A 25,952-nucleotide genomic window follows, 5' to 3' on the forward strand; every position below is an offset into this window, starting at 1 on the left:
CAAATCAAACACTCACCCCCAGTCAACTTATCTGGGTTTAATCCATCTCCATTCTTTAGCTCACTCCGCCACCCCCCAGTTCAGACATGGCCATATGCAAATCAGTCTGACCCTGTGCCTCATGGGAACAGTCCAGCCCAAACTGCCAAAGCCATGTCTTCCCTGGACCGGAAAAAAGCATCCTGGGACCGGTTTCTGGTATTTCAGCCGTCATCAGCCAGGCTAGCTTGAATCCAGTGGCAAAGTGAGAAAGGGACTCACGTCTGAGCATACCCTGCCAACTTAGGGCGAACAAAGGGATACAAAAGGGGCTGATGGACGGAGCACTTGAGCAAATCAAACACTCACCCCCAGTCAACTGATCTGGGTTTAATCCATCTTCATTCTTTAGCTCACTCAGCCACCCCAGTTCAGACATGGCCATATGCAAATCAGTCTGACCCTGTGCCTCATGGGAACAGTCCAGCCCGAACTGCCAAGCCATGTCTTCCCTGGACCGGAAACAAGCATCCTGGGACCGGTTTCTGGCATTTCAGCCGTCATCATCCAGGCTAGCATGAATCCAGTGGCAAAGTGAGCAAGTGACTCACGTCTGAGCATACCCTGCCAACTTGAGGCGAACAAAGCGATACAAAAGGGGATGATGGACGGAGCACTTGAGCAAATCAAACACTCACCCCCAGTCAACTGATCTGGGTTTAATCCATCTTCATTCTTTAGCTCACTCAGCCACCCCAGTTCAGACATGGCCATATGCAAATCAGTCTGACCCTGTGCCTCATGGGAACAGTCCAGCCCGAACTGCCAAAGCCATGTCTTCCCTGGACCGAAAACAAGCATCCTGGGACCGGTTTCTGGCATTTCAGCCGTCATCAGCCAGGCTAGCTTGAATCCAGTGGCAAAGTGAGCAAGGGACTCACGTCTGAGCATACCCTGCCAACTTAGGGCGAACAAAGCGATACAAAAGGGGATGATGGATGGAGCACTTGAGCAAATCACACACTCACCCCCAGTCAACTGATCTGGGTTTAATCCATCTCCATTCTTTAGCTCACTCCGCCACCCCAGTTCAGACATGGCCATATGCAAATCAGTCTGACCCTGTGCCTCATGGAAACAGTCCAGCCCGAACTACCAACGCCATGTCTTCCCTGGACCGGAAAGAAGCATCCTGGGACCGGTTTCTGGAATTTCAGCCGTCATCAGCCAGGCTAGCTTGAATCCAGTGGCAAAGTGAGCAAGGGACTCACGTCTGAGTATACCCTGCCAACTTAGGGCGAAAAAAGTGATACAAAAGGGGATGATGGACGGACCACTTGAGCAAATCAAACACTCACCCCCAGTCAACTGATCTGGGTTTAATCCATCTCCATTCTAGAGCTCACACCGCCACCGCAGTTCAGACATGGCCATATGCAAATCAGTCTGACCATGTGCCTCATGCGAACAGTCCAGCCCGAACTGCCAAAGCCATGTCTTCCCTGGACATGGAAACAAGCATCCTGTGACCGGTTTCCGGCATTTAGGCTTTCATCAGCCAGGCTAGCTTGAATCCAGTGGCAAAGTGAGCAAGAGACTCACATCTGAGCATACCCTGCCAACTTAGGGCGAACAAAGGGATAAAAAAGGGGCTGATGGACGGAGCACTTGAGCAAATCAAACACTCACCCCCAGTCAACTGATCTGGGTTTAATCCATCTCCATTCTTTAGCTCACTCCGCCACCCCAGTTCAGACATGGCCATATGCAAATCAGTCTGACCCTGTGCCTCATGGGAACAGTCCAGCCCGAACTGCCAAGCCATGTCTTCCCTGGACCGGAAACAAGCATCCTGGGACCTGTTTCTGGCATTTCAGCCGTCATCAGCCAGGCCAGCTTGAATCCAGTGGCAAAGTGAGCAAGTGACTCACGTCTGAGCATACCCTGCCAACTTAGGACGAACAAAGTGATACAAAAGGGGATGATGGACGGAGCCCTTGAGCAAATCAAACACTCACCCCCAGTCAACTGATCTGGGTTTAATCCATCTCCATTCTTTAGCTCACTCCGCCACCCCAGTTCAGACATGGCCATATGCAAATCAGTCTGACCCTGTGCCTCATGGGAATAGTCCAGCCCGAACTGCCAAAGCCATGTCTTCCCTGGACCGAAAACAAGCATCCTGGGACCGGTTTCTGGCATTTCAGCCGTCATCAGCCAGGCTAGCTTGAATCCAGTGGCAAAGTGAGCAAGGGACTCACGTCTGAGCATACCCTGCCAACTTAGGGCGAACAAAGCGATACAAAAGGGGATGATGGACGGAGCACTTGAGCAAATCAAAACACTCACCCTCAGTCAAATGATCTGGGTTTAATCCATCTCCATTCTTTAGCTCACTCCGCCACCCCAGTTCAGACATGGCCATATGCAAATCAGTCTGACCCTGTGCCTCATGGGAACAGTCCAGCCCGAACTGCCAAAGCCATGTCTTCCCTGGACCGGAAACAAGCATCCTGGGACCGGTTTCTGGCATTTCAGCCGTCATCAGCCAGGCTAGCTTGAATCCAGTGGCAAAGTGAGCAAGGGACTCACGTCTGAGCATACCCTGCCAACTTAGGGCGAACAAAGGGATAAAAAAGGGGCTGATGGACGGAGCACTTGAGCAAATCAAACACTCACCCCCAGTCAACTGATCTGGGTTTAATCCATCTCCATTCTTTAGCTCACTCCGCCACCCCAGTTCGGACATGGCCATATGCAAATCAGTCTGACCCTGTGCCTCATGGGAACAGTCCAGCCCGAACTGCCAAGCCATGTCTTCCCTGGACCGGAAACAAGCATCCTGGGACCTGTTTCTGGCATTTCAGCCGTCATCAGCCAGGCTAGCTTGAATCCAGTGGCAAAGTGAGCAAGTGACTCACGTCTGAGCATACCCTGCCAACTTAGGACGAACAAAGTGATACAAAAGGGGATGATGGACGGAGCCCTTGAGCAAATCAAACACTCACCCCCAGTCAACTGATCTGGGTTTAATCCATCTCCATTCTTTAGCTCACTCCGCCACCCCAGTTCAGACATGGCCATATGCAAATCAGTCTGACCCTGTGCCTCATGGGAATAGTCCAGCCCGAACTGCCAAAGCCATGTCTTCCCTGGACCGAAAACAAGCATCCTGGGACCGGTTTCTGGCATTTCAGCCGTCATCAGCCAGGCTAGCTTGAATCCAGTGGCAAAGTGAGCAAGGGACTCACGTCTGAGCATACCCTGCCAACTTAGGGCGAACAAAGCGATACAAAAGGGGATGATGGACGGAGCACTTGAGCAAATCAAACACTCACCCTCAGTCAAATGATCTGGGTTTAATCCATCTCCATTCTTTAGCTCACTCCGCCACCCCAGTTCAGACATGGCCATATGCAAATCAGTCTGACCCTGTGCCTCATGGGAACAGTCCAGCCCGAACTTCCAAAGCCATGTCTTCCCTGGACCGGAAACAAGCATCCTGGGACCGGTTTCTGGCATTTCAGCCGTCATCAGCCAGGCTAGCTTGAATCCAGTGGCAAAGTGAGCAAGGGACTCACGTCTGAGCATACCCTGCCAACTTAGGGCGAACAAAGCGATACAAAAGGGGATGATGGATGGAGCACTTGAGCAAATCACACACTCACCCCCAGTCAACTGATCTGGGTTTAATCCATCTCCATTCTTTAGCTCACTCCGCCACCCCAGTTCAGACATGGCCATATGCAAATCAGTCTGACCCTGTGCCTCATGGAAACAGTCCAGCCCGAACTACCAACGCCATGTCTTCCCTGGACCGGAAAGAAGCATCCTGGGACCGGTTTCTGGCATTTCAGCCGTCATCAGCCAGGCTAGCTTGAATCCAGTGGCAAAGTGAGCAAGGGACTCACGTCTGAGCATACCCTGCCAACTTAGGGCGAAAAAAGTGATACAAAAGGGGATGATGGACGGACCACTTGAGCAAATCAAACACTCACCCCCAGTCAACTGATCTGGGTTTAATCCATCTCCATTCTAGAGCTCACACCGCCACCGCAGTTCAGACATGGCCATATGCAAATCAGTCTGACCATGTGCCTCATGCGAACAGTCCAGCCCGAACTGCCAAAGCCATGTCTTCCCTGGACATGGAAACAAGCATCCTGTGACCGGTTTCCGGCATTTAGGCTTTCATCAGCCAGGCTAGCTTGAATCCAGTGGCAAAGTGAGCAAGAGACTCACATCTGAGCATACCCTGCCAACTTAGGGCGAACAAAGGGATAAAAAAGGGGCTGATGGACGGAGCACTTGAGCAAATCAAACACTCACCCCCAGTCAACTGATCTGGGTTTAATCCATCTCCATTCTTTAGCTCACTCCGCCACCCCAGTTCAGACATGGCCATATGCAAATCAGTCTGACCCTGTGCCTCATGGGAACAGTCCAGCCCGAACTGCCAAGCCATGTCTTCCCTGGACCGGAAACAAGCATCCTGGGACCTGTTTCTGGCATTTCAGCCGTCATCAGCCAGGCCAGCTTGAATCCAGTGGCAAAGTGAGCAAGTGACTCACGTCTGAGCATACCCTGCCAACTTAGGACGAACAAAGTGATACAAAAGGGGATGATGGACGGAGCCCTTGAGCAAATCAAACACTCACCCCCAGTCAACTGATCTGGGTTTAATCCATCTCCATTCTTTAGCTCACTCCGCCACCCCAGTTCAGACATGGCCATATGCAAATCAGTCTGACCCTGTGCCTCATGGGAATAGTCCAGCCCGAACTGCCAAAGCCATGTCTTCCCTGGACCGAAAACAAGCATCCTGGGACCGGTTTCTGGCATTTCAGCCGTCATCAGCCAGGCTAGCTTGAATCCAGTGGCAAAGTGAGCAAGGGACTCACGTCTGAGCATACCCTGCCAACTTAGGGCGAACAAAGCGATACAAAAGGGGATGATGGACGGAGCACTTGAGCAAATCAAAACACTCACCCTCAGTCAAATGATCTGGGTTTAATCCATCTCCATTCTTTAGCTCACTCCGCCACCCCAGTTCAGACATGGCCATATGCAAATCAGTCTGACCCTGTGCCTCATGGGAACAGTCCAGCCCGAACTGCCAAAGCCATGTCTTCCCTGGACCGGAAACAAGCATCCTGGGACCGGTTTCTGGCATTTCAGCCGTCATCAGCCAGGCTAGCTTGAATCCAGTGGCAAAGTGAGCAAGGGACTCACGTCTGAGCATACCCTGCCAACTTAGGGCGAACAAAGGGATAAAAAAGGGGCTGATGGACGGAGCACTTGAGCAAATCAAACACTCACCCCCAGTCAACTGATCTGGGTTTAATCCATCTCCATTCTTTAGCTCACTCCGCCACCCCAGTTCGGACATGGCCATATGCAAATCAGTCTGACCCTGTGCCTCATGGGAACAGTCCAGCCCGAACTGCCAAGCCATGTCTTCCCTGGACCGGAAACAAGCATCCTGGGACCTGTTTCTGGCATTTCAGCCGTCATCAGCCAGGCTAGCTTGAATCCAGTGGCAAAGTGAGCAAGTGACTCACGTCTGAGCATACCCTGCCAACTTAGGACGAACAAAGTGATACAAAAGGGGATGATGGACGGAGCCCTTGAGCAAATCAAACACTCACCCCCAGTCAACTGATCTGGGTTTAATCCATCTCCATTCTTTAGCTCACTCCGCCACCCCAGTTCAGACATGGCCATATGCAAATCAGTCTGACCCTGTGCCTCATGGGAATAGTCCAGCCCGAACTGCCAAAGCCATGTCTTCCCTGGACCGAAAACAAGCATCCTGGGACCGGTTTCTGGCATTTCAGCCGTCATCAGCCAGGCTAGCTTGAATCCAGTGGCAAAGTGAGCAAGGGACTCACGTCTGAGCATACCCTGCCAACTTAGGGCGAACAAAGCGATACAAAAGGGGATGATGGACGGAGCACTTGAGCAAATCAAACACTCACCCTCAGTCAAATGATCTGGGTTTAATCCATCTCCATTCTTTAGCTCACTCCGCCACCCCAGTTCAGACATGGCCATATGCAAATCAGTCTGACCCTGTGCCTCATGGGAACAGTCCAGCCCGAACTGCCAAAGCCATGTCTTCCCTGGACCGGAAACAAGCATCCTGGGACCGGTTTCTGGCATTTCAGCCGTCATCAGCCAGGCTAGCTTGAATCCAGTGGCAAAGTGAGCAAGGGACTCACGTCTGAGCATACCCTGCCAACTTAGGGCAAACAAAGCGATACAAAAGGGGATGATGGACGGAGCACTTGAGCAAATCACACACTCACCCCCAGTCAACTGATCTGGGTTTAATCCAACTCCATTCTTTAGCTCACTCCGCCACCCCAGTTCAGACATGGCCATATGCAAATCAGTCTGACCCTGTGCCTCATGGAAACAGTCCAGCCCGAACTGCCAAAGCCATGTCTTCCCTAGACCGGAAAGAAGCATCCTGGGACCGGTTTCTGGCATTTCAGCCGTCATCAGCCAGGCTAGCGTGAATCCAGTGGCAAAGTGAGCAAGGGACTCACGTCTGAGCATACCCTGCCAACTTAGGGCGAAAAAAGCGACACAAAAGGGGATGATGGACGGAGCACTTGAGCAAATCAAACACTCACCCCCAGTCAACTGATCTGGGTTTAATCCATCTCCATTCTTTAGCTCACACCGCCACCCCAGTTCAGACATGGCCATATGCAAATCAGTCTGACCCTGTGCCTCGTGGGAACAGTCCAGCCCGAACTGCCAAAGCCATGTCTTCCCTGGACATGGAAACAAGCATCCTGGGAACGGTTTCCGGCATTTCGGCCGTCATCAGCCAGGCTAGCTTGAATCCAGTGGCAAAGTGAGCAAGGGACTCACGTCTGAGCATATCCTGCCAACTTAGGGCGTAAAAAGCGATACAAAAGGGGATGATGGACGGAGCACTTGAGCAAATCAAACACTCACCCCCAGTCAACTTATCTGGGTTTAATCCATCTCCATTCTTTAGCTCACTCCGCCACCCCCAAGTTCAGACATGGCCATATGCAAATCAGTCTGACCCTGTGCCTCATGGGAACAGTCCAGCCCAAACTGCCAAAGCCATGTCTTCCCTGGACCGGAAAAAAGCATCCTGGGACCGGTTTCTGGTATTTCAGCCGTCATCAGCCAGGCTAGCTTGAATCCAGTGGCAAAGTGAGAAAGGGACTCACGTCTGAGCATACCCTGCCAACTTAGGGCGAACAAAGGGATACAAAAGGGGCTGATGGACGGAGCACTTGAGCAAATCAAACACTCACCCCCAGTCAACTGATCTGGGTTTAATCCATCTTCATACTTTAGCTCACTCAGCCACCCCAGTTCAGACATGGCCATATGCAAATCAGTCTGACCCTGTGCCTCATGGGAACAGTCCAGCCCGAACTGCCAAGCCATGTCTTCCCTGGACCGGAAACAAGCATCCTGGGACCGGTTTCTGGCATTTCAGCCGTCATCATCCAGGCTAGCATGAATCCAGTGGCAAAGTGAGCAAGTGACTCACGTCTGAGCATACCCTGCCAACTTAGGGGGAACAAAGCGATACAAAAGGGGATGATGGACGGAGCACTTGAGCAAATCAAACACTCACCCCCAGTCAACTGATCTGGGTTTAATCCATCTTCATTCTTTAGCTCACTCAGCCACCCCAGTTCAGACATGGCCATATGCAAATCAGTCTGACCCTGTGCCTCATGGGAACAGTCCAGCCCGAACTGCCAAGCCATGTCTTCCCTGGACCGGAAACAAGCATCCTGGGACCGGTTTCTGGCATTTCAGCCGTCATCATCCAGGCTAGCATGAATCCAGTGGCAAAGTGAGCAAGTGACTCACGTCTGAGCATACCCTGCCAACTTAGGGCGAACAAAGCGATACAAAAGGGGATGATGGACGGAGCACTTGAGCAAATCAAACACTCACCCCCAGTCAACTGATCTGGGTTTAATCCATCTTCATTCTTTAGCTCACTCAGCCACCCCAGTTCAGACATGGCCATATGCAAATCAGTCTGACCCTGTGCCTCATGGGAACAGTCCAGCCCGAACTGCCAAAGCCATGTCTTCCCTGGACCGAAAACAAGCATCCTGGGACCGGTTTCTGGCATTTCAGCCGTCATCAGCCAGGCTAGCTTGAATCCAGTGGCAAAGTGAGCAAGGGACTCACGTCTGAGCATACCCTGCCAACTTAGGGCGAACAAAGCGATACAAAAGGGGATGATGGATGGAGCACTTGAGCAAATCACACACTCACCCCCAGTCAACTGATCTGGGTTTAATCCATCTCCATTCTTTAGCTCACTCCGCCACCCCAGTTCAGACATGGCCATATGCAAATCAGTCTGACCCTGTGCCTCATGGAAACAGTCCAGCCCGAACTACCAACGCCATGTCTTCCCTGGACCGGAAAGAAGCATCCTGGGACCGGTTTCTGGCATTTCAGCCGTCATCAGCCAGGCTAGCTTGAATCCAGTGGCAAAGTGAGCAAGGGACTCACGTCTGAGCATACCCTGCCAACTTAGGGCGAAAAAAGTGATACAAAAGGGGATGATGGACGGACCACTTGAGCAAATCAAACACTCACCCCCAGTCAACTGATCTGGGTTTAATCCATCTCCATTCTAGAGCTCACACCGCCACCGCAGTTCAGACATGGCCATATGCAAATCAGTCTGACCATGTGCCTCATGCGAACAGTCCAGCCCGAACTGCCAAAGCCATGTCTTCCCTGGACATGGAAACAAGCATCCTGGGACCGGTTTCCGGCATTTAGGCTTTCATCAGCCAGGCTAGCTTGAATCCAGTGGCAAAGTGAGCAAGGGACTCACATCTGAGCATACCCTGCCAACTTAGGGCGAACAAAGGGATAAAAAAGGGGCTGATGGACGGAGCACTTGAACAAATCAAACACTCACCCCCAGTCAACTGATCTGGGTTTAATCCATCTCCATTCTTTAGCTCACTCCGCCACCCCAGTTCAGACATGGCCATATGCAAATCAGTCTGACCCTGTGCCTCATGGGAACAGTCCAGCCCGAACTGCCAAGCCATGTCTTCCCTGGACCGGAAACAAGCATCCTGGGACCTGTTTCTGGCATTTCAGCCGTCATCAGCCAGGCCAGCTTGAATCCAGTGGCAAAGTGAGCAAGTGACTCACGTCTGAGCATACCCTGCCAACTTAGGACGAACAAAGTGATACAAAAGGGGATGATGGACGGAGCCCTTGAGCAAATCAAACACTCACCCCAGTCAACTGATCTGGGTTTAATCCATCTCCATTCTTTAGCTCACTCCGCCACCCCAGTTCAGACATGGCCATATGCAAATCAGTCTGACCCTGTGCCTCATGGGAATAGTCCAGCCCGAACTGCCAAAGCCATGTCTTCCCTGGACCGAAAACAAGCATCCTGGGACCGGTTTCTGGCATTTCAGCCGTCATCAGCCAGGCTAGCTTGAATCCAGTGGCAAAGTGAGCAAGGGACTCACGTCTGAGCATACCCTGCCAACATAGGGCGAACAAAGCGATACAAAAGGGGATGATGGACGGAGCACTTGAGCAAATCAAACACTCACCCTCAGTCAAATGATCTGGGTTTAATCCATCTCCATTCTTTAGCTCACTCCGCCACCCCAGTTCAGACATGGCCATATGCAAATCAGTCTGACCCTGTGCCTCATGGGAACAGTCCAGCCCGAACTGCCAAAGCCATGTCTTCCCTGGACCGGAAACAAGCATCCTGGGACCGGTTTCTGGCATTTCAGCCGTCATCAGCCAGGCTAGCTTGAATCCAGTGGCAAAGTGAGCAAGGGACTCACGTCTGAGCATACCCTGCCAACTTAGGGCGAACAAAGGGATAAAAAAGGGGCTGATGGACGGAGCACTTGAGCAAATCAAACACTCACCCCCAGTCAACTGATCTGGGTTTAATCCATCTCCATTCTTTAGCTCACTCCGCCACCCCAGTTCAGACATGGCCATATGCAAATCAGTCTGACCCTGTGCCTCATGGGAACAGTCCAGCCCGAACTGCCAAGCCATGTCTTCCCTGGACCGGAAACAAGCATCCTGGGACCTGTTTCTGGCATTTCAGCCGTCATCAGCCAGGCCAGCTTGAATCCAGTGGCAAAGTGAGCAAGTGACTCACGTCTGAGCATACCCTGCCAACTTAGGACGAACAAAGTGATACAAAAGGGGATGATGGACGGAGCCCTTGAGCAAATCAAACACTCACCCCCAGTCAACTGATCTGGGTTTAATCCATCTCCATTCTTTAGCTCACTCCGCCACCCCAGTTCAGACATGGCCATATGCAAATCAGTCTGACCCTGTGCCTCATGGGAACAGTCCAGCCCGAACTGCCAAAGCCATGTCTTCCCTGGACCGGAAACAAGCATCCTGGGACCGGTTTCTGGCATTTCAGCCGTCATCAGCCAGGCTAGCTTGAATCCAGTGGCAAAGTGAGCAAGGGACTCACGTCTGAGCATACCCTGCCAACTTAGGGCAAACAAAGCGATACAAAAGGGGATGATGGACGGAGCACTTGAGCAAATCACACACTCACCCCCAGTCAACTGATCTGGGTTTAATCCATCTCCATTCTTTAGCTCACTCCGCCACCCCAGTTCAGACATGGCCATATGCAAATCAGTCTGACCCTGTGCCTCATGGAAACAGTCCAGCCCGAACTGCCAAAGCCATGTCTTCCCTAGACCGGAAAGAAGCATCCTGGGACCGGTTTCTGGCATTTCAGCCGTCATCAGCCAGGCTAGCGTGAATCCAGTGGCAAAGTGAGCAAGGGACTCACGTCTGAGCATACCCTGCCAACTTAGGGCGAAAAAAGCGACACAAAAGGGGATGATGGACGGAGCACTTGAGCAAATCAAACACTCACCCCCAGTCAACTGATCTGGGTTTAATCCATCTCCATTCTTTAGCTCACACCGCCACCCCAGTTCAGACATGGCCATATGCAAATCAGTCTGACCCTGTGCCTCGTGGGAACAGTCCAGCCCGAACTGCCAAAGCCATGTCTTCCCTGGACATGGAAACAAGCATCCTGGGAACGGTTTCCGGCATTTCGGCCGTCATCAGCCAGGCTAGCTTGAATCCAGTGGCAAAGTGAGCAAGGGACTCACGTCTGAGCATATCCTGCCAACTTAGGGCGTAAAAAGCGATACAAAAGGGGATGATGGACGGAGCACTTGAGCAAATCAAACACTCACCCCCAGTCAACTTATCTGGGTTTAATCCATCTCCATTCTTTAGCTCACTCCGCCACCCCCAAGTTCAGACATGGCCATATGCAAATCAGTCTGACCCTGTGCCTCATGGGAACAGTCCAGCCCAAACTGCCAAAGCCATGTCTTCCCTGGACCGGAAAAAAGCATCCTGGGACCGGTTTCTGGTATTTCAGCCGTCATCAGCCAGGCTAGCTTGAATCCAGTGGCAAAGTGAGAAAGGGACTCACGTCTGAGCATACCCTGCCAACTTAGGGCGAACAAAGGGATACAAAAGGGGCTGATGGACGGAGCACTTGAGCAAATCAAACACTCACCCCCAGTCAACTGATCTAGGTTTAATCCATCTTCATTCTTTAGCTCACTCAGCCACCCCAGTTCAGACATGGCCATATGCAAATCAGTCTGACCCTGTGCCTCATGGGAACAGTCCAGCCCGAACTGCCAAGCCATGTCTTCCCTGGACCGGAAACAAGCATCCTGGGACCGGTTTCTGGCATTTCAGCCGTCATCATCCAGGCTAGCATGAATCCAGTGGCAAAGTGAGCAAGTGACTCACGTCTGAGCATACCCTGCCAACTTAGGGGGAACAAAGCGATACAAAAGGGGATGATGGACGGAGCACTTGAGCAAATCAAACACTCACCCCCAGTCAACTGATCTGGGTTTAATCCATCTCCATTCTTTAGCTCACTTCGCCACCCCAGTTCAGACATGGCCATATGCAAATCAGTCTGACCCTGTGCCTCATGGGAACAGTCCAGCCCGAACTGCCAAAGCCATGTCTTCCCTGGACCGGAAACAAGCATCCTGGGACCGGTTTCTGGCATTTCAGCCGTCATCAGCCAGGCTAGCTTGAATCCAGTGGCAAAGTGAGCAAGGGACTCACGTCTGAGCATACCCTGCCAACTTAGGACGAACAAAGCGATACAAAAGGGGATGATGGACGGAGCACTTGAGCAAATCACACACTCACCCCCAGTCAACTGATCTGGGTTTAATCCATCTCCATTCTTTAGCTCACTCCGCCACCCCAGTTCAGACATGGCCATATGCAAATCAGTCTGACCCTGTGCCTCATGGAAACAGTCCAGTCCGAACTACCAAAGCCATGTCTTCCCTGGACCGGAAAGAAGCATCCTGGGACCGGTTTCTGGCATTTCAGCCGTCATCAGCCAGGCTAGCTTGAATCCAGTGGCAAAGTGAGCAAGGGACTCACGTCTGAGCATACCCTGCCAACTTAGGGCGAAAAAAGTGATACAAAAGGGGATGATGGACGGACCACTTGAGCAAATCAAACACTCACCCCCAGTCAACTGATCTGGGTTTAATCCATCTCCATTCTAGAGCTCACACCGCCACCGCAGTTCAGACATGGCCATATGCAAATCAGTCTGACCATGTCCCTCATGCGAACAGTCCAGCCCGAACTGCCGAAGCCATGTCTTCCCTGGACATGGAAACAAGCATCCTGGGACCGGTTTCCGGCATTTAGGCTGTCATCAGCCAGGCTAGCTTGAATCCAGTGGCAAAGTGAGCAAGGGACTCACATCTGAGCATACCCTGCCAACTTAGGGCGAACAAAGGGATACAAAAGGGGCTGATGGACGGAGCACTTGAGCAAATCAAACACTCACCCCCAGTCAACTGATCTGGGTTTAATCCATCTCCATTCTTTAGCTCACTCCGCCACCCCAGTTCAGACATGGCCATATGCAAATCAGTCTGACCCTGTGCCTCATGGGAACAGTCCAGCCCGAACTGCCAAGCCATGTCTTCCCTGGACCGGAAACAAGCATCCTGGGACCTGTTTCTGGCATTTCAGCCGTCATCAGCCAGGCTAGCTTGAATCCAGTGGCAAAGTGAGCAAGTGACTCACGTCTGAGCATACCCTGCCAACTTAGGGCGAAGAAAGCGATACAAAAGGGGAAGATGGACGGAGCACTTGAGCAAATCAAACACTCACCCTCAGTCAAATGATCTGGGTTTAATCCATCTCCATTCTTATTTATTTATTTATTTATTTGAAGGTTTTATATAGCGCGGACAAGATCCTTGCAGATATCAGAGCGCTTTACAAAGAGAAGTACATGAGGGAGCATGGTTAAACAGATAAAGCAATAGGTCAATAAGTACAAATTGGTGGCAACTAAGCCCAAACATGAGTACAAAGTAGTACAAATAGGCGGTACAGAGCCAGACCTGTGAGTAATAAACAGTTAATACAAATAATCAAAAGGGTCAAACATGTAGTATAGATCGGTAAAGAGTACTAACAGTGATCAAGATAGTAGTTCAGGTGTATTTAGCCATGAGGATAGCTTTTACTTCTTTTTTAAAGAGTGTGGTGGAAGAGATCAGCCTGGTTTCGGTCGGGAGAGAATTCCAGATCCTAGGCGCCATTCCCGAGAAGGAGCGCTTATATGTTTTTTCCTTCCGGAATCTTCGAGGTTTCAGCAGAAGATTGTTTGTGCCTCTGGTGTTTCTAGCTCCTCCAGAGATTGTCAGTTTCTGAGCGAGGTATCCAGGTGCGTTTAGATGTACCGCCTTGTGTGTCATGCAGGCGATTTTCAGATGTATTCTAGCTTCAAATGGCAGCCAGTTCAGGGATTTCAAGTCAGGGGTAATATGGGAGTGTTTCTTTGACCCAGTGATGAGTCTCGCTGCAGCGTTTAGAGAAGCTCTTAGGGGTGCTGTTGTAGTTAGGGGGAGTCCGCAGAGGGCGATGCTGCCGTATTCAATTCGAGGGATGACTAGTGCTTGTACTGCGGTTTGGAAGTCTTTGGCTGGGAGGAGAGGTTTAAGTTTCCTCAAAGTGTTGATCTGGAAGTTTGCTCCCTTTGTTGCCTTGCTGATATGTTGCTGCATGTTCAGATTGGTGTCAAGTGTTATGCCTAGGGATTTTGCTGAGTCCACGATGGTGGGTTGGACATTGAGTGCAGTTAGGTCTTTAAGCCAAATTTGAGTGGCGGAGACCTTCGCTGGAGGTGAGATCAGAAGGAACTCTGTTTTCAGGGCATTGAGTTTGAGATGATTATCGGCCAGCCAGGATTGGGTGCTTCTGATCGTTGAGTTCAGTAGCAAGATGTCCTTGGGGGGACTGTAATTTGAGATAAAGTTGGGTGTCATCTGCGTACATGTGAAAGTGTACATTGGATGCTTGTAGCAAGGTGGTGAGCGGTTCCATGACTAGGTTGAACAGAGTTGGGGAGAGAGAGGATCCTTGGGGGACACCTAGTGTTACGGGAATGTTTTCGTGTCATGTTTTCAATGCTCCATTGAGTCGACATGCCAGCTTCTACTCTTGGCCACAAGAGTTACTACACATCAAGCGTCTTACAAGGCGGCAGGGTGTTATAAGTACCTTGAACAAATTGTCCTTATCGAGCTAAGTGTAAAACTAATAAATTCAGGAGGCAGGTGGCTTGTGATTTAGAGTGTAAGAAATGCCTCTTCGTATGTGCATCCCCAAAAGTTTGGAAACCTGACCACAGTGCATGTGACCAGACTGTAAAACGTATGTATATTAGAGAGTGGAACATGTACTATTAAGTTCCAACAGTAAAAACCTGCAACTGCCACTTTCATTGTGGAAATGGCTAGTAGCCCTATGGGAGAGTAAAGAGTTGCAGGATTCTACAGCAGCACTCCTAACTTCTGACTGCGATATTGGAGGTGGGCAGAATGGTCCATTCTGGGATAGCCAGAAGTTACTTCACAGTAGTCATCAGGGAGGGAAGGAACCTGGTAGCCCACTTGCCACCAACTGTAACCTTCCTGGAGGGCATTTTCTTAACATAGAGCACCCACACTGCGACTGGGCGAAGGACTGCCCTCCTGCACCCAGCAAATAGGTAATGCAAGATGGGTGAACCTGGTGGCTAGGAAAAGAGTAGTGAATGTGCCCTGCTCAGAGAAAAATAGCCAAAGCAAGAGACTCCAAGATCAGTTGGCTGACCTGTTCAGAGTACAAGGCCACAACAGCTGAAGAAGCCTGCTGGGGTAAGATGAATGCCCAAGATGTTCACATCGCTGCCAAGCAGCACCAAAGACCAGGAACAGACGCTCAAAGTTTCACCCAAGTCTGATGGACCCAAAAGACCCGTCAAGAGTGCTGCCTGATCATGCAGATGCCAGTTGCCACCAAGGAAACAATCTTCATGTAAACGAAAACCAGGCAACTGGACTTCAACCACCACCGAGGACTTTGAAGGAAGTCAACCCATGTGGCCAGGATTGCTTCACCCAGTTCGTTGAGGAGCTGCTGAAAGGCAGACCACGTCGCATCCAGAGTATCCTTGAGCATCTCCATTGCATAACAGGAAAAGGTGGGAGAGGGGTGGAGGGTACAATACTGTCCTATTGCAATGCAGGTGACATGAAAGCAATTACAATCCATTTGCTGCACTCGAAAAACTGGTTTCCTTAGAGAAAAATTACAAAGCATCTTCTAGATGGACAGAGCACATGCTGAAAACACAATGATGCATTTGGCAGAAACAATGCACCATGGGCGTTCGGTTTATGATCCATAAAACATGTTCACTCGCAGCCAACGTTAACTGTCAAGTTGATCAACCCACATATACCCCCAACAAAATTAAAGCAAGCAGCTCTCTAAAAAGTTACCAGGGCAGATAGTCATCTGTGGTAGAAAAAGGAGATGGGAACATCGTACATAGTACTGAAAAACAATTGTGCATCAGTGGTTCCTTTGACTGCATCACAGTCATCAGTCGAAACAAGTTTTCCATCATATGCACACGGAGGCAGCAGAACAAACAAGAAAGCACACCTCTATTAGAAGATTAACACAAAACCAACACACAAAACTTGCAACTGTATAAGTTGCAAGGACACTCACTCCGCCACCCCAGTTCAGACATGGCCATATGCAAATCAGTCTGACCCTGTGCCTCATGGGAACAGTCCAGCCCGAACTGCCAAAGCCATGTCTTCCCTGGACCGGAAACAAGCATCCTGGGACCGGTTTCTGGCATTTCAGCCGTCATCAGCCAGGCTAGCTTGAATCCAGTGGCTAAGTGAGCAAGGGACTCATGTCTGAGCATACCCTGCCAACTTAGGGCAAACAAAGCGATACAAAAGGGGATGATGGACGGAGCACTTGAGCAAATCACACACTCACCCCCAGTCAACTGATCTGGGTTTAATCCATCTCCATTCTTTAGCTCACTCCGCCACCCCAGTTCAGACATGGCCATATGCAAATCAGTCTGACCCTGTGCCTCATGGAAACAGTCCAGCCCAAACTGCCAAAGCCATGTCTTCCCTAGACCGGAAAGAAGCATCCTGGGACCGGTTTCTGGCATTTCAGCCGTCATCAGCCAGGCTAGCGTGAATCCAGTGGCAAAGTGAGCAAGGGACTCACGTCTGAGCATACCCTGCCAACTTAGGGCGAAAAAAGCGACAAAAAAGGGGATGATGGACGGAGCACTTGAGCAAATCAAACACTCACCCCCAGTCAACTGATCTGGGTTTAATCCATCTCCATTCTTTAGCTCACACCGCCACCCCAGTTCAGACATGGCCATATGCAAATCAGTCTGACCCTGTGCCTCATGGGAACAGTCCAGCCCGAACTGCCAAAGCCATGTCTTCCCTGGACCGGAAACAAGCATCCTGGGACCGGTTTCTGGCATTTCAGCCGTCATCAGCCAGGCTAGCTTGAATCCAGTGGCTAAGTGAGCAAGGGACTCATGTCTGAGCATACCCTGCCAACTTAGGGCAAACAAAGCGATACAAAAGGGGATGATGGACGGAGCACTTGAGCAAATCACACACTCACCCCCAGTCAACTGATCTGGGTTTAATCCATCTCCATTCTTTAGCTCACTCCGCCACCCCAGTTCAGACATGGCCATATGCAAATCAGTCTGACCCTGTGCCTCATGGAAACAGTCCAGCCCAAACTGCCAAAGCCATGTCTTCCCTAGACCGGAAAGAAGCATCCTGGGACCGGTTTCTGGCATTTCAGCCGTCATCAGCCAGGCTAGCGTGAATCCAGTGGCAAAGTGAGCAAGGGACTCACGTCTGAGCATACCCTGCCAACTTAGGGCGAAAAAAGCGACAAAAAAGGGGATGATGGACGGAGCACTTGAGCAAATCAAACACTCACCCCCAGTCAACTGATCTGGGTTTAATCCATCTCCATTCTTTAGCTCACACCGCCACCCCAGTTCAGACATGGCCATATGCAAATCAGTCTGACCCTGTGCCTCGTGGGAACAGTCCAGCCCGAACTGCCAAAGCCATGTCTTCCCTGGACATGGAAACAAGCATCCTGGGAACGGTTTCCGGCATTTCGGCCGTCATCAGCCAGGCTAGCTTGAATCCAGTGGCAAAGTGAGCAAGGGACTCACGTCTGAGCATATCCTGCCAACTTAGGGCGTAAAAAGCGATACAAAAGGGGATGATGGACGGAGCACTTGAGCAAATCAAACACTCACCCCCAGTCAACTTATCTGGGTTTAATCCATCTCCATTCTTTAGCTCACTCCGCCACCCCCAAGTTCAGACATGGCCATATGCAAATCAGTCTGACCCTGTGCCTCATGGGAACAGTCCAGCCCAAACTGCCAAAGCCATGTCTTCCCTGGACCGGAAAAAAGCATCCTGGGACCGGTTTCTGGTATTTCAGCCGTCATCAGCCAGGCTAGCTTGAATCCAGTGGCAAAGTGAGCAAGGGACTCACGTCTGAGCATACCCTGCCAACTTAGGGCGAACAAAGGGATACAAAAGGGGCTGATGGACGGAGCACTTGAGCAAATCAAACACTCACCCCCAGTCAACTGATCTGGGTTTAATCCATCTTCATTCTTTAGCTCACTCAGCCACCCCAGTTCAGACATGGCCATATGCAAATCAGTCTGACCCTGTGCCTCATGGGAACAGTCCAGCCCGAACTGCCAAGCCATGTCTTCCCTGGACCGGAAACAAGCATCCTGGGACCGGTTTCTGGCATTTCAGCCGTCATCAGCCAGGCTAGCATGAATCCAGTGGCAAAGTGAGCAAGTGACTCACGTCTGAGCATACCCTGCCAACTTAGGGCGAACAAAGCGATACAAAAGGGGATGATGGACGGAGCACTTGAGCAAATCAAACACTCACCCCCAGTCAACTGATCTGGGTTTAATCCATCTCCATTCTTTAGCTCACTTCGCCACCCCAGTTCAGACATGGCCATATGCAAATCAGTCTTACCCTGTGCCTCATGGGAACAGTCCAGCCCGAACTGCCAAAGCCATGTCTTCCCTGGACCGGAAACAAGCATCCTGGGACCGGTTTCTGGCATTTCAGCCGTCATCAGCCAGGCTAGCTTGAATCCAGTGGCAAAGTGAGCAAGGGACTCACGTCTGAGCATACCCTGCCAACTTAGGACGAACAAAGCGATACAAAAGGGGATGATGGACGGAGCACTTGAGCAAATCACACACTCACCCCCAGTCAACTGATCTGGGTTTAATCCATCTCCATTCTTTAGCTCACTCCGCCACCCCAGTTCAGACATGGCCATATGCAAATCAGTCTGACCCTGTGCCTCATGGAAACAGTCCAGCCCGAACTACCAAAGCCATGTCTTCCCTGGACCGGAAAGAAGCATCCTGGGACCGGTTTCTGGCATTTCAGCCGTCATCAGCCAGGCTAGCTTGAATCCAGTGGCAAAGTGAGCAAGGGACTCACGTCTGAGCATACCCTGCCAACTTAGGGCGAAAAAAGTGATACAAAAGGGGATGATGGACGGACCACTTGAGCAAATCAAACACTCACCCCCAGTCAACTGATCTGGGTTTAATCCATCTCCATTCTAGAGCTCACACCGCCACCGCAGTTCAGACATGGCCATATGCAAATCAGTCTGACCATGTGCCTCATGCGAACAGTCCAGCCCGAACTGCCAAAGCCATGTCTTCCCTGGACATGGAAACAAGCATCCTGGGACCGGTTTCCGGCATTTAGGCTGTCATCAGCCAGGCTAGCTTGAATCCAGTGGCAAAGTGAGCAAGGGACTCACATCTGAGCATACCCTGCCAACTTAGGGCGAACAAAGGGATAAAAAAGGGGCTGATGGACGGAGCACTTGAGCAAATCAAACACTCACCCCCAGTCAACTGATCTGGGTTTAATCCATCTCCATTCTTTAGCTCACTCCGCCACCCCAGTTCAGACATGGCCATATGCAAATCAGTCTGACCCTGTGCCTCATGGGAATAGTCCAGCCCGAACTGCCAAAGCCATGTCTTCCCTGGACCGAAAACAAGCATCCTGGGACCGGTTTCTGGCATTTCAGCCGTCATCAGCCAGGCTAGCTTGAATCCAGTGGCAAAGTGAGTATGGGACTCACGTCTGAGCATACCCTGCCAACTTAGGGCAAACAAAGCGATACAAAAGGGGATGATGGACGGAGCACTTGAGCAAATCAAACACTCACCCTCAGTCAAATGATCTGGGTTTAATCCATCTCCATTCTTTAGCTCACTCCGCCACCCCAGTTCAGACATGGCCATATGCAAATCAGTCTGACCCTGTGCCTCATGGGAACAGTCCAGCCCGAACTGCCAAAGCCATGTCTTCCCTGGACCGGAAACAAGCATCCTGGGACCGGTTTCTGGCATTTCAGCCGTCATCAGCCAGGCTAGCTTGAATCCAGTGGCAAAGTGAGCAAGGGACTCACGTCCGAGCATACCCTGCCAACTTAGGGCAAACAAAGCGATACAAAAGGGGATGATGGACGGAGCACTTGAGCAAATCACACACTCACCCCCAGTCAACTGATCTGGGTTTATTCCATCTCCATTCTTTAGCTCACTCCACCACCCCATTTCAGACATGGCCATATGCAAATCAGTCTGACCCTGTGCCTCATGGAAACAGTCCAGCCCGAACTGCCAAAGCCATGTCTTCCCTGGACATGGAAACAAGCATCCTGGGAACGGTTTCCGGCATTTCGGCCGTCATCAGCCAGGCTAGTTTGAATCCAGTGGCAAAGTGAGCAAGGGACTCACGTCTGAGCATGTCCTGCCAACTTAGGGCGTACAAAGCGATACAAAAGGGGATGATGGACGGAGCACTTGAGCAAATCAAACACTCACTCCCAGTCAACTTATCTGGGTTTAATCCATCTCCATTCTTTAGCTCACTCTGCCACCCCCCGTTCAGACATGGCCATATGCAAATCAGTCTGACCCTGTGCCTCATGGGAACAGTCCAGCCCAAACTGCCAAAGCCATGTCTTCCCTGGACCGGAAAAAAGCATCCTGGGACCGGTTTCTGGTATTTCAGCCGTCATCAGCCAGGCTAGCTTGAATCCAGTGGCAAAGTGAGCAAGGGACTCACGTCTGAGCATACCCTGCCAACTTAGGGCGAACAAAGGGATACAAAAGGGGCTGATGGACGGAGCACTTGAGCAAATCAAACACTCACCCCCAGTCAACTGATCTGGGTTTAATCCATCTTCATTCTTTAGCTCACTCAGCCACCCCAGTTCAGACATGGCCATATGCAAATCAGTCTGACCCTGTGCCTCATGGGAACAGTCCAGCCCGAACTGCCAAGCCATGTCTTGCCTGGACCGGAAACAAGCATCCTGGGACCGGTTTCTGGCATTTCAGCCATCATCAGCCAGGCTAGCTTGAATCCAAGGGCAAAGTGAGCAAGTGACTCACGTCTGAGCATACCCTGCCAACTTAGGGCTAACAAAGCGATACAAAAGGGGATGATGGACGGAGCACTTGAGCAAATCAAACACTCACCCCCAGTCAACTGATCTGGGTTCAATCCATCTCCATTCTTTAGCTCACTCCGCCACCCCAGTTCAGACATGGCCATATGCAAATCAGTCTGACCCTGTGCCTCATGGGAACAGTCCAGCCCGAACTGCCAAAGCCATGTCTTCCCTGGACCGGAAACAAGCATCCTGGGACCAGTTTCTGGCATTTCAGCCGTCATCAGCCAGGCTAGCTTGAATCCAGTGGCAAAGTGAGCAAGGGACTCACGTCTGAGCATACCCTGCCACTTAGGACGAACAAAGCGATACAAAAGGGGATGATGGACGGAGCACTTGAGCAAATCACACACTCACCCCCAGTCAACTGATCTGGGTTTAATCCATCTCCATTCTTTAGCTCACTCCGCCACCCCAGTTCAGACATGGCCATATGCAAATCAGTCTGACCCTGTGCCTCATGGAAACAGTCCAGCCCGAACTACCAAAGCCATGTCTTCCCTGGACCGGAAAGAAGCATCCTGGGACCGGTTTCTGGCATTTCAGCCGTCATCAGCCAGGCTAGCTTGAATCCAGTGGCAAAGTGAGCAAGGGACTCACGTCTGAGCATACCCTGCCAACTTAGGGCGAAAAAAGCGATACAAAAGGGGATGATGGACGTAGCACTTGAGCAAATCAAACACTCACCCCCAGTCAACTGATCTGGGTTTAATCCATCTCCATTCTAGAGCTCACACCGCCACCGCAGTTCAGACATGGCCATATGCAAATCAGTCTGACCATGTGCCTCATGGGAACAGTCCAGCCCGAACTGCCAAAGCCATGTCTTCCCTGGACATGGAAACAAGCATCCTGGGACCGGTTTCCGGCATTTCGGCTGTCATCAGCCAGGCTAGCTTGAATCCAGTGGCAAAGTGAGCAAGGGACTCACATCTGAGCATACCCTGCCAACTTAGGGCGAACAAAGGGATAAAAAAGGGGCTGATGGACGGAGCACTTGAGCAAATCAAACACTCACCCCCAGTCAACTGATCTGGGTTTAATCCATCTCCATTCTTTAGCTCACTCCGCCACCCCAGTTCAGACATGGCCATATGCAAATCAGTCTGACCCTGTGCCTCATGGGAACAGTCCAGCCCGAACTGCTAAGTCATGTCTTCCCTGGACCGGAAACAAGCATCCTGGGACCGGTTTCTGGCATTTCAGCCGTCATCAGCCAGGCTAGCTTGAATCCAGTGGCAAAGTGAGCAAGGGACTCACGTCTGAGCATACCCTGCCAACTTAGGGCGTACAAAGCGATACAAAAGGGGATGATGGACGGAGCACTTGAGCAAATCAAACACTCACCCCCAGTCAACTTATCTGGGTTTAATCCATCTCCATTCCTTAGCTCACTCCGCCACCCCCCAGTTCAGACATGGCCATATGCAAATCAGTCTGACCCTGTGCCTCATGGGAACAGTCCAGCCCAAACTGCCAAAGCCATGTATTCCCTGGACCGGAAAAAAGCATCCTGGGACCATGTTCTGGCATTTCAGCCGTCATCAGCCAGGCTAGCTTGAATCCAGTGGCAAAGTGAGCAAGGGACTCACATCTGAGCATACCCTGCCAACTTAGGGCGAACAAAGGGATACAAAAGGGGCTGATGGACGGATCACTTGAGCAAATCAAACACTCACCCCCAGTCAACTGATCTGGGTTTAATCCATCTCCATTCTTTAGCTCACTCTGCCACCCCAGTTCAGACATGGCCATTTGCAAATCAGTCTGACCCTGTGCCTCATGGGAACAGTCCAGCCCGAACTGCCAAAGCCATGTCTTCCTTGGACCGGAAACAAGCATCCTGGGACCGGTTTCAGGCATTTCACTCATCATCAGCCAGGCTAGCTTGAATCCAGTGACAAAGTGAGCAAGGGACGTCTGAGCATACCCTGCTAACTTAGGGCAAACAAAGCGATACAAAAGGGGATGATGGACGGAGCACTTGAGCAAATCAAACACTCACCCCCAGTCAACGGATCTGGGTTTAATCCATCTCCATTCTTTAGCTCACTCCGCCACCCCAGTTCAGACATGGCCATATGCACATCAGTCTGACCCTGTGCCTCATGGGAATAGTCCAGCCCGAACTGCCAAAGCCATGTCTTCCCTGGGTCGTTAACAAGCATCCTGGGACCGGTTTCTGGAATTTCAGCCGTCATTAGCCAGGTTAGCTTGAATCCAGTGGCAAAGTGAGCAAGGGACTCACGTCTGAGCGTACCCTGTCAACTTAGGGCGAACAAAGCGATACAAAAGGGGATGATGGACGGAGCACTTGAGCAAATCAAACACTCACCCCCAGTCAACTGATCTGGGTTTAATCCATCTCCATTCTTTAGCTCACTCCGCCACCCCAGTTCAGACATGGCCATATGCAAATCAGTCTGACCCTGTGCCTCATGGGAATAGTCCAGCCCGAACTGCCAAAGCTATGTCTTCCCTGGACCGGAAACAAGCATCCTGGGACCGGTTTCTGGCATTTCAGCCGTCATCAGCCAGGTTAGCTTGAATCCAGTGGCAAAGTGAGCAAGGGACTCACGTCTGAGCATACCCTGCCAACTTAGGGCGAACAAAGCGATACAAAAGGGGATGATGGACGGAGCACTTGAGCAAATCAAACACTCACCCCCAGTCAACTGATCTGGGTTTAATCCATCTCCATTCTTTAGCTCACTCCGCCACCCCAGTTCAGACATGGCCATATGCAAATCAGTCTGACCCTGTGCCTCATGGGAATAGTCCAGCCCGAACTGCCAAAGCCATGTCTTCCCTGGACCGGAAACAAGCATCCTGGGACCGGTTTCTGGCATTTCAGCCGTCATCAGCCAGGCAAGCTTGAATCCAGTGGCAAAGTGAGCAAGGGACTCACGTCTGAGCATACCCTGCCAACTTAGGGCGAACAAAGCGATACAAAAGGGGATGATGGACGGAGCGCTTGAGCAAATCAAACACTCACCCCCAGTCAACTGATCTGGGTTTAATCCATCTCCATTCTTTAGCTCACTCCGCCACCCAGTTCAGACATGGCCATATGCAAATCAGTCTGACCCTGTGCATCATGGGAACAGTCCAGCCCGAACTGCCAAAGCCAGGTACTGATTGGCTAACATGAGAGTCTAGTGACTGAAAGACTGTTTGAATTTGTAACTGAACTGTCATCTTCATTCCATGACAGATGTGATGTGCTTATGGACTTGATGAATGTTATGTTTGTCTATCTCTCGCCTTTCCCTAATCCTCCCTACCTGTCCATTCATGAAATGCCTAATCCTCTTCTCCCAAGATAAATTATGCTGTTAATTTCCACCATCCACAAATCTCATACTTGAGATGTGGTTAAAGCTACACCACCTGTTACAGGCGGACGTTGCCAAAAATGACAAAATATAACAATAGTTGGCCAAGGATAGGTGGTGTGCACTCTGACTAAGGGTGGGCTTAGCACTTCGCTCCGCCCATGGAGTGGGCGTAGTTTTGCCTACTTCATGCTTCACAAATTAGGCATAGTAGGCAACACTACGCCCACTCCGTGGCGGAGCGAAGTTGCCCGCCACCCGCCTCCCTCCCGCCCTCTTCTACAACCCTATCTTGAATATTAAAATAAAAATAAAAGAAAAAGAACTTACCTTGGATGCGGCGTCCCAGGGCTCCCTCTTCCTGTTGACGCGCCGACTTCTTCAGACGAATGCGGGGGCGCCCGCGCATGCGCATTCGCATGCGCTCCCACCTCCCAGCTGATCCTCCTTCCCTCCCTGCCTCAAATGGCAGCCGCGCCGCTGGCGCGCCAGAGGCAAGCCCATCTGCGCCCGTCCGTGCCTGTACTGCGCCCAGCACCAGAAACCCTGGCCCCCGCGAACTCTACAACACCAGACTCCAGTACGACGCCGGCACTCTCCTCGCACTCAACCCCGGACGAGACCACACCTGCATCCAAGCCGCCCCGAAACGCACACACTGTCCCTTCCCCTGCCGCACCTGCAGCTTCACCTGCAACAAAGCCAACAAACCTCCCAAGACCGGGCCCAACCACCTCCGCTGCATACTCCTGAACACCCGCTCTGCACGCAAACACGCCGTCGAGCTCTGGGACCTACTGGACACCCTCGCCCCTGACGCAGCCTTCCTGATCGAAACCTGGTGGAACGATTCCTCGGCACCCGGCATCGCCATAGTCATCCCGGACGGATACAAGATCACCCGCAGGGAATGCGCCAACGGAATCGGAGGAGGATTAGCCATCGTCCAGAAGTCCACCCTCAAGGTCTCCACCCACACGGACTACACTCTCAACACCGCCGAGCACCTGCACTTCCAAATCCACACCAACCCCAACACCACCCTCCGAGGAACACTCATCTACAGACCCCCCAGACCCCAGGCTCAGTTCAGAGACTCCATGGCCGACCTCGCCAGCACCCACGCACTCACCTCCACGGACTACATTATCCTCGGAGACCTGAACTTCCACCTCGAGAACAACAACGGTGCCAACTCCGCCACCCTGATCGACAACCTCGACAACCTCACCACAGACAACTCGTCACCTCACCCACCCACGTGGCCGGCCACACGCTGGACCCCGCCTTCTCCACGGGCACCCACATCACCTTCGACCACACCACCGAACTCGACTGGACCGACCACCACTGCATCCATTTTACCTTCAAGAAACCAACCACGCACCACCGCACCCAACAGCGTCCCCACCGCTGCTGGACCAAAGTCACCGAAGACCAGCTCAGTCAGTCAGTCAAAAAACACTTTATTCGATTAAATTAAAATCACAAAAGTATGCTATACATTCATAGTTGATTATTGGAGTATATAGAGAAAAATTATTTAAAAGAAGAAAAAAAAAAAAAATAGCTTTAAAAACAAGACATATTATATATAAATACAAAATTTCCTATTTACAAATT

General features: G+C 51.3%; 1 non-coding gene across 1 annotated transcript; it reads right to left on the reverse strand.

Annotated features, from left to right (window-relative positions):
• Positions 1 to 15,949: 15,949 nt before the first annotated feature.
• LOC144820573 (small nucleolar RNA SNORD42) lies at positions 15,950 to 16,015 on the reverse strand. The gene has a single exon (XR_013607857.1). It is a non-coding gene; the product is annotated as a small nucleolar RNA SNORD42 (small nucleolar RNA).
• Between the last annotated feature and the right edge of the window lie 9,937 nt (positions 16,016 to 25,952).

Source organism: Lissotriton helveticus, chromosome 2_1, assembly GCF_964261635.1.
Source record: "Lissotriton helveticus chromosome 2_1, aLisHel1.1, whole genome shotgun sequence".
NCBI classification, from domain to species: Eukaryota; Metazoa; Chordata; class Amphibia; order Caudata; family Salamandridae; genus Lissotriton; species Lissotriton helveticus.